Here is a 12773-nt window from a genome sequence, read left to right as displayed (position 1 = left end):
GAGTCGTTGATCAGTGTGACTCACGCAAAGTCCTCTGATGCGCGTGAGAATCCGCCTGCACGTGAGTGTTAACATGCGCTGTGGACAGGCAGTCACCTCAAGACCCAAGATACGTTGTTCCCCTACAATCCGGTAGCATGCGCGTTCGATGGTCAATGATCGTGGTCCTAGTGGGATTAGCACCATTTTGTTGGATTTTAACATGGCACCGGATGCTCGTTCATAAACGTGGAGGACTCGGCGAACCGAATCGATGTCCCTGGCGTTTGCTACAAACACACCTACACCATCCGCCTACGCCACACTGCGGAAGGTGACGCCTGGGAAAGGAACACCATCGACCATCCGTCCGATGTCACGCAGCATGGGGTACAGCGCCAAAGCGATAAAATACACTGACAAGGGACACCCTTGTCGAACTGATCGTCTGATGGGAATTGGTCGTGATCTGCAACCGTTCACAATGATTGTGGAATTTGCTCCATCCAAGAAGTGCCGGATGACTCTTATGAAGTGCTCCCCGAAACCCATCCGCTACATAACGGCCAGCAGGTAGGATGGGAGACCCTATCGGAGGCACCGGCGAAATCTAGGGATCAATTGCAGCCGGGGTTCGAGCGTCGGCGGTGGGTGAGTAAGACAGCATCACGGTATATAGAAGCAGCGGTGAAGGTGGTTCGATTCGAAACGCCACATGATTGAGTGGGACAAAGTACCTTATTCATTCCCTGTTTAAGACGTGAAGCCACACTTCGTGCCACCAACTTATAATCAGTGTTAAGAACGGTGATGGGACGTACGTCTTTAGCCCATCAGTGACCTGTGACCTTTGGATTAAAGCCAATACGTACAGCTAGAAAATCGGCGGGTAGCTCGCAACCAGCAAAAATCTCCTCGCACATTTTGCAGAAGCGGTCTCCTAACAGGCCGTAAAACCTAGCACTTCGATTAGTGCTGGAATGGCACAATCGAAGGGCGGTATCCTTGCGGAGTACCGCCAGAGATGAAAAACCGCAGTGTCAGGGCCTAAATGCTTGCAGCGTGTGCGTTCCACATGAGGGAGTGACATACGGTGGTGCGGGCTGATATGGCAACAGGCGACCGTCGAAAACATCGCAAAAGCAAGTGCCGGAAGGAACGACAATATACGAGAGCACTCGTCAACAGCCCAGTACTACCCTCCATGTCGAGGAGTGAACTGCGACTCCTATTTGAACGCCGCTAGCTGCCAGGGCAGTGGAGAAGCCGTGAGGCCGCCCCACAGCGGCGTCAGGCCGGTGCGAGCTATACTGGCGCGAGCTACACCTAGCCGAGTGCTTACGTCGTCCACCACCTACTGCATATGTGTGTGTGCGTGTGTACACACGTATTCTGCGTGCGTGCGGCGGCGACGACGACGACGTTCGCGAGGAGCTAAGGTTATAACTCCAAACAATTTAATTAAAATTATCTGTGACCAGACCATAAGAGACGCTAACGAGGCATCCGAAGGCACTGTCCTGTGCCCCCATAAATTACCAGCCTAGCGTAATGCGGCTGCAAGTGCGGTCCGGCTAACCGCAAAAAAAAAAAAAAAAAAAAATTACTTAAGATAATCTTAAGTTAATTAAAAGAAATCGTGGTGTGTAAGCAACTAACTACTAGGCACATCAACAACTACGACAAGTTTTGCTACCAGCGGAATATCTGATCACTGCAGAATGTTAACCCATTTCAGGCTGTGTTTTAATTAATTTTAGGTGGGCCGATCCCGGCGGTACTGCAATGCCGGGCCAACCCGCTACAGAGGTGGAGCAAGCCCCTAGCACTCCGTCAGAAGCCAAAAATGAGTTTAATATTCTGGTCGTGTGATGCAGGACGTATCAGATATTAAGCTGATAAGAACAGATACTACACTTTTTTTCCCTCCTACCTCCCCTATAGCCCTACCTTTTCCTCTCCAAAAATGCCGCCATCCTCTAGTGTCGACGCAGCACGTAAAGCAGGGTGTTGTTAGTAGCAAGACTTATTGCCATAAACTGAAAATAAAAGCGGAGGCATACTCTGCTATGCCTCAGGGGGCGACGACACACTACTCAGAAACACACCTCCCTCTGCAGGTGTGAGGCAAGTGATGATTTTAAAAACTAAATAGAAAGACAGAAATGAAGGCAAAATAAAAAAAAAACAGCGACGCAGCACACTCAAACGAACTAGCGAGATAATCCCATCGCCCATAGAATTAACAAAGGAATAATCCTCTAAGATAGATTATGCGTTTTCCAATTTTCCAATAATTTTTCATACAAGGTTCACACAATTCGCATGTTACCAATTTCCATATTATCAGTATCACAGAACAGTCTACTCTAGTGATGCCCAGAAGGCCAATATCAAATCTGGGGTATGGGTAAGTCAAGGGTAGTTTGAAAGTCCGAGTGACAAAGATCCAGGGGTACACTCAGGCAATTCTTATACGAGGTGCCTTAGTTAGCCCGGAACACCTTTTGATAACCATGAACCATTGCAACTTTAATAAATCTTGCAAAAGTAATGGTATATTTCCGGTCAGATTCCGCCAGGCGATGCTGGCTCCAAAGGTAGTCCATGAAAGAGACAGCATCTGCGAGGCAAAGGTCATAGATCGTGAAAATGGTTTGGCCCAAGAGACACACCATTGCGTTACGTCGTGTTCGGGGGTTGGTCTGAATACCAGGGTTAAGGAACCAGTCGACTGACACATAGTCCAGTGTAGTCCCACCGATCAGCGTTAATAGCACACGTGCAAGGTCCCACACTTCTGTGACGTGAGGGCATAGGAGACGATGCTCTCTGTTGTCTACGTCACCACATCGGCCGCAAGCAGCCGAGGGCCATAGGAGGATGGCCGCCAGGCGATGATTAGTGGGTATTAAATTGTTTACAACGCGATACCATAGCGCTGAAACTTCTGTGGGAAGGGCTAGGTGGTTGATATTAGCCCAAGCGTGGTGCCAGATGACCGACGGTCGTCTGTCCTCCAATTTGTGTGGTGTGAGCTGCCCTCGAAGCGCCTAGTAAAGGCGCTTCGATGTGCGTGCCTTGTCGGTGGCCACTGCTAGGATGTAACTTTGATTGAGGTGATAGTCCTTGACTGTCGTCATCCGGAATGGAATATGTGTCAAGCATACTGGTGCACGCGCCGATTGTAGGCGATAACGGTCGAAAAGCACCGCTGTTGTCCCACCTGGGTCAATCTCACGCAAAGTGGCGATACGGTGAATCAGGATTGCCGCACATTTGTGGGGAAAGTCAATGAGTCCAAGGCGACTATCGACTTTTGGCAGTGTACAAGTCTGTGCATCAACTTTGAATAGTGCACGCCGCCACAATAGGCAATATACTGTTTGTGAGATGGCTCTGCTGGTTTGTTTCGGTAGCGTAAGGAGTTGTGCTACATACCATGCCCGTGATAGGATGTAAGTATTAATCAGTTGGATTCGTTGATGGAGGTCGAGTCGTTGATCAGTGTGACTCACGCAAAGTCCTCTGATGCGCGTGAGAATCCGCCTGCACGTGAGTGTTAACATGCGCTGTGGACAGGCAGTCACCTCAAGACCCAAGATACGTTGTTCCCCTACAATCCGGTAGCATGCGCGTTCGATGGTCAATGATCGTGGTCCTAGTGGGATTAGCACCATTTTGTTGGATTTTAACATGGCACCGGATGCTCGTTCATAAACGTGGAGGACTCGGCGAACCGAATCGATGTCCCTGGCGTTTGCTACAAACACACCTACACCATCCGCCTACGCCACACTGCGGAAGGTGACGCCTGGGAAAGGAACACCATCGACCATCCGTCCGATGTCACGCAGCATGGGGTACAGCGCCAAAGCGATAAAATACACTGACAAGGGACACCCTTGTCGAACTGATCGTCTGATGGGAATTGGTCGTGATCTGCAACCGTTCACAATGATTGTGGAATTTGCTCCATCCAAGAAGTGCCGGATGACTCTTATGAAGTGCTCCCCGAAACCCATCCGCTACATAACGGCCAGCAGGTAGGATGGGAGACCCTATCGGAGGCACCGGCGAAATCTAGGGATCAATTGCAGCCGGGGTTCGAGCGTCGGCGGTGGGTGAGTAAGACAGCATCACGGTATATAGAAGCAGCGGTGAAGGTGGTTCGATTCGAAACGCCACATGATTGAGTGGGACAAAGTACCTTATTCATTCCCTGTTTAAGACGTGAAGCCACACTTCGTGCCACCAACTTATAATCAGTGTTAAGAACGGTGATGGGACGTACGTCTTTAGCCCATCAGTGACCTGTGACCTTTGGATTAAAGCCAATACGTACAGCTAGAAAATCGGCGGGTAGCTCGCAACCAGCAAAAATCTCCTCGCACATTTTGCAGAAGCGGTCTCCTAACAGGCCGTAAAACCTAGCACTTCGATTAGTGCTGGAATGGCACAATCGAAGGGCGGTATCCTTGCGGAGTACCGCCAGAGATGAAAAACCGCAGTGTCAGGGCCTAAATGCTTGCAGCGTGTGCGTTCCACATGAGGGAGTGACATACGGTGGTGCGGGCTGATATGGCAACAGGCGACCGTCGAAAACATCGCAAAAGCAAGTGCCGGAAGGAACGACAATATACGAGAGCACTCGTCAACAGCCCAGTACTACCCTCCATGTCGAGGAGTGAACTGCGACTCCTATTTGAACGCCGCTAGCTGCCAGGGCAGTGGAGAAGCCGTGAGGCCGCCCCACAGCGGCGTCAGGCCGGTGCGAGCTATACTGGCGCGAGCTACACCTAGCCGAGTGCTTACGTCGTCCACCACCTACTGCATATGTGTGTGTGCGTGTGTACACACGTATTCTGCGTGCGTGCGGCGGCGACGACGACGACGTTCGCGAGGAGCTAAGGTTATAACTCCAAACAATTTAATTAAAATTATCTGTGACCAGACCATAAGAGACGCTAACGAGGCATCCGAAGGCACTGTCCTGTGCCCCCATAAATTACCAGCCTAGCGTAATGCGGCTGCAAGTGCGGTCCGGCTAACCGCAAAAAAAAAAAAAAAAAAAAAATTACTTAAGATAATCTTAAGTTAATTAAAAGAAATCGTGGTGTGTAAGCAACTAACTACTAGGCACATCAACAACTACGACAAGTTTTGCTACCAGCGGAATATCTGATCACTGCAGAATGTTAACCCATTTCAGGCTGTGTTTTAATTAATTTTAGGTGGGCCGATCCCGGCGGTACTGCAATGCCGGGCCAACCCGCTACAGAGGTGGAGCAAGCCCCTAGCACTCCGTCAGAAGCCAAAAATGAGTTTAATATTCTGGTCGTGTGATGCAGGACGTATCAGATATTAAGCTGATAAGAACAGATACTACACTTTTTTTCCCTCCTACCTCCCCTATAGCCCTACCTTTTCCTCTCCAAAAATGCCGCCATCCTCTAGTGTCGACGCAGCACGTAAAGCAGGGTGTTGTTAGTAGCAAGACTTATTGCCATAAACTGAAAATAAAAGCGGAGGCATACTCTGCTATGCCTCAGGGGGCGACGACACACTACTCAGAAACACACCTCCCTCTGCAGGTGTGAGGCAAGTGATGATTTTAAAAACTAAATAGAAAGACAGAAATGAAGGCAAAATAAAAAAAAAACAGCGACGCAGCACACTCAAACGAACTAGCGAGATAATCCCATCGCCCATAGAATTAACAAAGGAATAATCCTCTAAGATAGATTATGCGTTTTCCAATTTTCCAATAATTTTTCATACAAGGTTCACACAATTCGCATGTTACCAATTTCCATATTATCAGTATCACAGAACAGTCTACTCTAGTGATGCCCAGAAGGCCAATATCAAATCTGGGGTATGGGTAAGTCAAGGGTAGTTTGAAAGTCCGAGTGACAAAGATCCAGGGGTACACTCAGGCAATTCTTATACGAGGTGCCTTAGTTAGCCCGGAACACCTTTTGATAACCATGAACCATTGCAACTTTAATAAATCTTGCAAAAGTAATGGTATATTTCCGGTCAGATTCCGCCAGGCGATGCTGGCTCCAAAGGTAGTCCATGAAAGAGACAGCATCTGCGAGGCAAAGGTCATAGATCGTGAAAATGGTTTGGCCCAAGAGACACACCATTGCGTTACGTCGTGTTCGGGGGTTGGTCTGAATACCAGGGTTAAGGAACCAGTCGACTGACACATAGTCCAGTGTAGTCCCACCGATCAGCGTTAATAGCACACGTGCAAGGTCCCACACTTCTGTGACGTGAGGGCATAGGAGACGATGCTCTCTGTTGTCTACGTCACCACATCGGCCGCAAGCAGCCGAGGGCCATAGGAGGATGGCCGCCAGGCGATGATTAGTGGGTATTAAATTGTTTACAACGCGATACCATAGCGCTGAAACTTCTGTGGGAAGGGCTAGGTGGTTGATATTAGCCCAAGCGTGGTGCCAGATGACCGACGGTCGTCTGTCCTCCAATTTGTGTGGTGTGAGCTGGCCTCGAAGCGCCTAGTAAAGGCGCTTCGATGTGCGTGCCTTGTCGGTGGCCACTGCTAGGATGTAACTTTGATTGAGGTGATAGTCCTTGACTGTCGTCATCCGGAATGGAATATGTGTCAAGCATACTGGTGCACGCGCCGATTGTAGGCGATAACGGTCGAAAAGCACCGCTGTTGTCCCACCTGGGTCAATCTCACGCAAAGTGGCGATACGGTGAATCAGGATTGCCGCACATTTGTGGGGAAAGTCAATGAGTCCAAGGCGACTATCGACTTTTGGCAGTGTACAAGTCTGTGCATCAACTTTGAATAGTGCACGCCGCCACAATAGGCAATATACTGTTTGTGAGATGGCTCTGCTGGTTTGTTTCGGTAGCGTAAGGAGTTGTGCTACATACCATGCCCGTGATAGGATGTAAGTATTAATCAGTTGGATTCGTTGATGGAGGTCGAGTCGTTGATCAGTGTGACTCACGCAAAGTCCTCTGATGCGCGTGAGAATCCGCCTGCACGTGAGTGTTAACATGCGCTGTGGACAGGCAGTCACCTCAAGACCCAAGATACGTTGTTCCCCTACAATCCGGTAGCATGCGCGTTCGATGGTCAATGATCGTGGTCCTAGTGGGATTAGCACCATTTTGTTGGATTTTAACATGGCACCGGATGCTCGTTCATAAACGTGGAGGACTCGGCGAACCGAATCGATGTCCCTGGCGTTTGCTACAAACACACCTACACCATCCGCCTACGCCACACTGCGGAAGGTGACGCCTGGGAAAGGAACACCATCGACCATCCGTCCGATGTCACGCAGCATGGGGTACAGCGCCAAAGCGATAAAATACACTGACAAGGGACACCCTTGTCGAACTGATCGTCTGATGGGAATTGGTCGTGATCTGCAACCGTTCACAATGATTGTGGAATTTGCTCCATCCAAGAAGTGCCGGATTATGAAGTGCTCCCCGAAACCCATCCGCTACATAACGGCCAGCAGGTAGGATGGGAGACCCTATCGGAGGCACCGGCGAAATCTAGGGATCAATTGCAGCCGGGGTTCGAGCGTCGGCGGTGGGTGAGTAAGACAGCATCACGGTATATAGAAGCAGCGGTGAAGGTGGTTCGATTCGAAACGCCACATGATTGAGTGGGACAAAGTACCTTATTCATTCCCTGTTTAAGACGTGAAGCCACACTTCGTGCCACCAACTTATAATCAGTGTTAAGAACGGTGATGGGACGTACGTCTTTAGCCCATCAGTGACCTGTGACCTTTGGATTAAAGCCAATACGTACAGCTAGAAAATCGGCGGGTAGCTCGCAACCAGCAAAAATCTCCTCGCACATTTTGCAGAAGCGGTCTCCTAACAGGCCGTAAAACCTAGCACTTCGATTAGTGCTGGAATGGCACAATCGAAGGGCGGTATCCTTGCGGAGTACCGCCAGAGATGAAAAACCGCAGTGTCAGGGCCTAAATGCTTGCAGCGTGTGCGTTCCACATGAGGGAGTGACATACGGTGGTGCGGGCTGATATGGCAACAGGCGACCGTCGAAAACATCGCAAAAGCAAGTGCCGGAAGGAACGACAATATACGAGAGCACTCGTCAACAGCCCAGTACTACCCTCCATGTCGAGGAGTGAACTGCGACTCCTATTTGAACGCCGCTAGCTGCCAGGGCAGTGGAGAAGCCGTGAGGCCGCCCCACAGCGGCGTCAGGCCGGTGCGAGCTATACTGGCGCGAGCTACACCTAGCCGAGTGCTTACGTCGTCCACCACCTACTGCATATGTGTGTGTGCGTGTGTACACACGTATTCTGCGTGCGTGCGGCGGCGACGACGACGACGTTCGCGAGGAGCTAAGGTTATAACTCCAAACAATTTAATTAAAATTATCTGTGACCAGACCATAAGAGACGCTAACGAGGCATCCGAAGGCACTGTCCTGTGCCCCCATAAATTACCAGCCTAGCGTAATGCGGCTGCAAGTGCGGTCCGGCTAACCGCAAAAAAAAAAAAAAAAAAAAATTACTTAAGATAATCTTAAGTTAATTAAAAGAAATCGTGGTGTGTAAGCAACTAACTACTAGGCACATCAACAACTACGACAAGTTTTGCTACCAGCGGAATATCTGATCACTGCAGAATGTTAACCCATTTCAGGCTGTGTTTTAATTAATTTTAGGTGGGCCGATCCCGGCGGTACTGCAATGCCGGGCCAACCCGCTACAGAGGTGGAGCAAGCCCCTAGCACTCCGTCAGAAGCCAAAAATGAGTTTAATATTCTGGTCGTGTGATGCAGGACGTATCAGATATTAAGCTGATAAGAACAGATACTACACTTTTTTTCCCTCCTACCTCCCCTATAGCCCTACCTTTTCCTCTCCAAAAATGCCGCCATCCTCTAGTGTCGACGCAGCACGTAAAGCAGGGTGTTGTTAGTAGCAAGACTTATTGCCATAAACTGAAAATAAAAGCGGAGGCATACTCTGCTATGCCTCAGGGGGCGACGACACACTACTCAGAAACACACCTCCCTCTGCAGGTGTGAGGCAAGTGATGATTTTAAAAACTAAATAGAAAGACAGAAATGAAGGCAAAATAAAAAAAAAACAGCGACGCAGCACACTCAAACGAACTAGCGAGATAATCCCATCGCCCATAGAATTAACAAAGGAATAATCCTCTAAGATAGATTATGCGTTTTCCAATTTTCCAATAATTTTTCATACAAGGTTCACACAATTCGCATGTTACCAATTTCCATATTATCAGTATCACAGAACAGTCTACTCTAGTGATGCCCAGAAGGCCAATATCAAATCTGGGGTATGGGTAAGTCAAGGGTAGTTTGAAAGTCCGAGTGACAAAGATCCAGGGGTACACTCAGGCAATTCTTATACGAGGTGCCTTAGTTAGCCCGGAACACCTTTTGATAACCATGAACCATTGCAACTTTAATAAATCTTGCAAAAGTAATGGTATATTTCCGGTCAGATTCCGCCAGGCGATGCTGGCTCCAAAGGTAGTCCATGAAAGAGACAGCATCTGCGAGGCAAAGGTCATAGATCGTGAAAATGGTTTGGCCCAAGAGACACACCATTGCGTTACGTCGTGTTCGGGGGTTGGTCTGAATACCAGGGTTAAGGAACCAGTCGACTGACACATAGTCCAGTGTAGTCCCACCGATCAGCGTTAATAGCACACGTGCAAGGTCCCACACTTCTGTGACGTGAGGGCATAGGAGACGATGCTCTCTGTTGTCTACGTCACCACATCGGCCGCAAGCAGCCGAGGGCCATAGGAGGATGGCCGCCAGGCGATGATTAGTGGGTATTAAATTGTTTACAACGCGATACCATAGCGCTGAAACTTCTGTGGGAAGGGCTAGGTGGTTGATATTAGCCCAAGCGTGGTGCCAGATGACCGACGGTCGTCTGTCCTCCAATTTGTGTGGTGTGAGCTGGCCTCGAAGCGCCTAGTAAAGGCGCTTCGATGTGCGTGCCTTGTCGGTGGCCACTGCTAGGATGTAACTTTGATTGAGGTGATAGTCCTTGACTGTCGTCATCCGGAATGGAATATGTGTCAAGCATACTGGTGCACGCGCCGATTGTAGGCGATAACGGTCGAAAAGCACCGCTGTTGTCCCACCTGGGTCAATCTCACGCAAAGTGGCGATACGGTGAATCAGGATTGCCGCACATTTGTGGGGAAAGTCAATGAGTCCAAGGCGACTATCGACTTTTGGCAGTGTACAAGTCTGTGCATCAACTTTGAATAGTGCACGCCGCCACAATAGGCAATATACTGTTTGTGAGATGGCTCTGCTGGTTTGTTTCGGTAGCGTAAGGAGTTGTGCTACATACCATGCCCGTGATAGGATGTAAGTATTAATCAGTTGGATTCGTTGATGGAGGTCGAGTCGTTGATCAGTGTGACTCACGCAAAGTCCTCTGATGCGCGTGAGAATCCGCCTGCACGTGAGTGTTAACATGCGCTGTGGACAGGCAGTCACCTCAAGACCCAAGATACGTTGTTCCCCTACAATCCGGTAGCATGCGCGTTCGATGGTCAATGATCGTGGTCCTAGTGGGATTAGCACCATTTTGTTGGATTTTAACATGGCACCGGATGCTCGTTCATAAACGTGGAGGACTCGGCGAACCGAATCGATGTCCCTGGCGTTTGCTACAAACACACCTACACCATCCGCCTACGCCACACTGCGGAAGGTGACGCCTGGGAAAGGAACACCATCGACCATCCGTCCGATGTCACGCAGCATGGGGTACAGCGCCAAAGCGATAAAATACACTGACAAGGGACACCCTTGTCGAACTGATCGTCTGATGGGAATTGGTCGTGATCTGCAACCGTTCACAATGATTGTGGAATTTGCTCCATCCAAGAAGTGCCGGATTATGAAGTGCTCCCCGAAACCCATCCGCTACATAACGGCCAGCAGGTAGGATGGGAGACCCTATCGGAGGCACCGGCGAAATCTAGGGATCAATTGCAGCCGGGGTTCGAGCGTCGGCGGTGGGTGAGTAAGACAGCATCACGGTATATAGAAGCAGCGGTGAAGGTGGTTCGATTCGAAACGCCACATGATTGAGTGGGACAAAGTACCTTATTCATTCCCTGTTTAAGACGTGAAGCCACACTTCGTGCCACCAACTTATAATCAGTGTTAAGAACGGTGATGGGACGTACGTCTTTAGCCCATCAGTGACCTGTGACCTTTGGATTAAAGCCAATACGTACAGCTAGAAAATCGGCGGGTAGCTCGCAACCAGCAAAAATCTCCTCGCACATTTTGCAGAAGCGGTCTCCTAACAGGCCGTAAAACCTAGCACTTCGATTAGTGCTGGAATGGCACAATCGAAGGGCGGTATCCTTGCGGAGTACCGCCAGAGATGAAAAACCGCAGTGTCAGGGCCTAAATGCTTGCAGCGTGTGCGTTCCACATGAGGGAGTGACATACGGTGGTGCGGGCTGATATGGCAACAGGCGACCGTCGAAAACATCGCAAAAGCAAGTGCCGGAAGGAACGACAATATACGAGAGCACTCGTCAACAGCCCAGTACTACCCTCCATGTCGAGGAGTGAACTGCGACTCCTATTTGAACGCCGCTAGCTGCCAGGGCAGTGGAGAAGCCGTGAGGCCGCCCCACAGCGGCGTCAGGCCGGTGCGAGCTATACTGGCGCGAGCTACACCTAGCCGAGTGCTTACGTCGTCCACCACCTACTGCATATGTGTGTGTGCGTGTGTACACACGTATTCTGCGTGCGTGCGGCGGCGACGACGACGACGTTCGCGAGGAGCTAAGGTTATAACTCCAAACAATTTAATTAAAATTATCTGTGACCAGACCATAAGAGACGCTAACGAGGCATCCGAAGGCACTGTCCTGTGCCCCCATAAATTACCAGCCTAGCGTAATGCGGCTGCAAGTGCGGTCCGGCTAACCGCAAAAAAAAAAAAAAAAAAAAAAATTACTTAAGATAATCTTAAGTTAATTAAAAGAAATCGTGGTGTGTAAGCAACTAACTACTAGGCACATCAACAACTACGACAAGTTTTGCTACCAGCGGAATATCTGATCACTGCAGAATGTTAACCCATTTCAGGCTGTGTTTTAATTAATTTTAGGTGGGCCGATCCCGGCGGTACTGCAATGCCGGGCCAACCCGCTACAGAGGTGGAGCAAGCCCCTAGCACTCCGTCAGAAGCCAAAAATGAGTTTAATATTCTGGTCGTGTGATGCAGGACGTATCAGATATTAAGCTGATAAGAACAGATACTACACTTTTTTTCCCTCCTACCTCCCCTATAGCCCTACCTTTTCCTCTCCAAAAATGCCGCCATCCTCTAGTGTCGACGCAGCACGTAAAGCAGGGTGTTGTTAGTAGCAAGACTTATTGCCATAAACTGAAAATAAAAGCGGAGGCATACTCTGCTATGCCTCAGGGGGCGACGACACACTACTCAGAAACACACCTCCCTCTGCAGGTGTGAGGCAAGTGATGATTTTAAAAACTAAATAGAAAGACAGAAATGAAGGCAAAATAAAAAAAAAACAGCGACGCAGCACACTCAAACGAACTAGCGAGATAATCCCATCGCCCATAGAATTAACAAAGGAATAATCCTCTAAGATAGATTATGCGTTTTCCAATTTTCCAATAATTTTTCATACAAGGTTCACACAATTCGCATGTTACCAATTTCCATATTATCAGTATCACAGAACAGTCTACTCTAGTGATGCCCAGA

At 49.2% G+C, this 12773-nt stretch overlaps 4 pseudogenes; all 4 read right to left on the bottom strand.

The window, feature by feature from the left end:
- Window positions 1–1734: 1734 nt before the first annotated feature.
- Window positions 1735–1947, bottom strand: LOC124719921 (annotated as a pseudogene).
- A 3261-nt stretch (window positions 1948–5208) lies between these two features.
- On the bottom strand, window positions 5209–5421 carry LOC124719918 (annotated as a pseudogene).
- Window positions 5422–8675: 3254 nt separating this feature from the next.
- Window positions 8676–8888, bottom strand: LOC124719915 (annotated as a pseudogene).
- A 3256-nt stretch (window positions 8889–12144) lies between these two features.
- On the bottom strand, window positions 12145–12357 carry LOC124719912 (annotated as a pseudogene).
- Window positions 12358–12773: the final 416 nt, after the last annotated feature.

The sequence above is a fragment of the Schistocerca piceifrons genome, chromosome 1, assembly GCF_021461385.2.
Source record: "Schistocerca piceifrons isolate TAMUIC-IGC-003096 chromosome 1, iqSchPice1.1, whole genome shotgun sequence".
Classification (NCBI taxonomy): Eukaryota; Metazoa; Arthropoda; class Insecta; order Orthoptera; family Acrididae; genus Schistocerca; species Schistocerca piceifrons.
The sequence above is the reverse complement of the archived record's forward strand: the minus strand, read 5'-3'. Positions and strand labels throughout refer to the sequence as shown.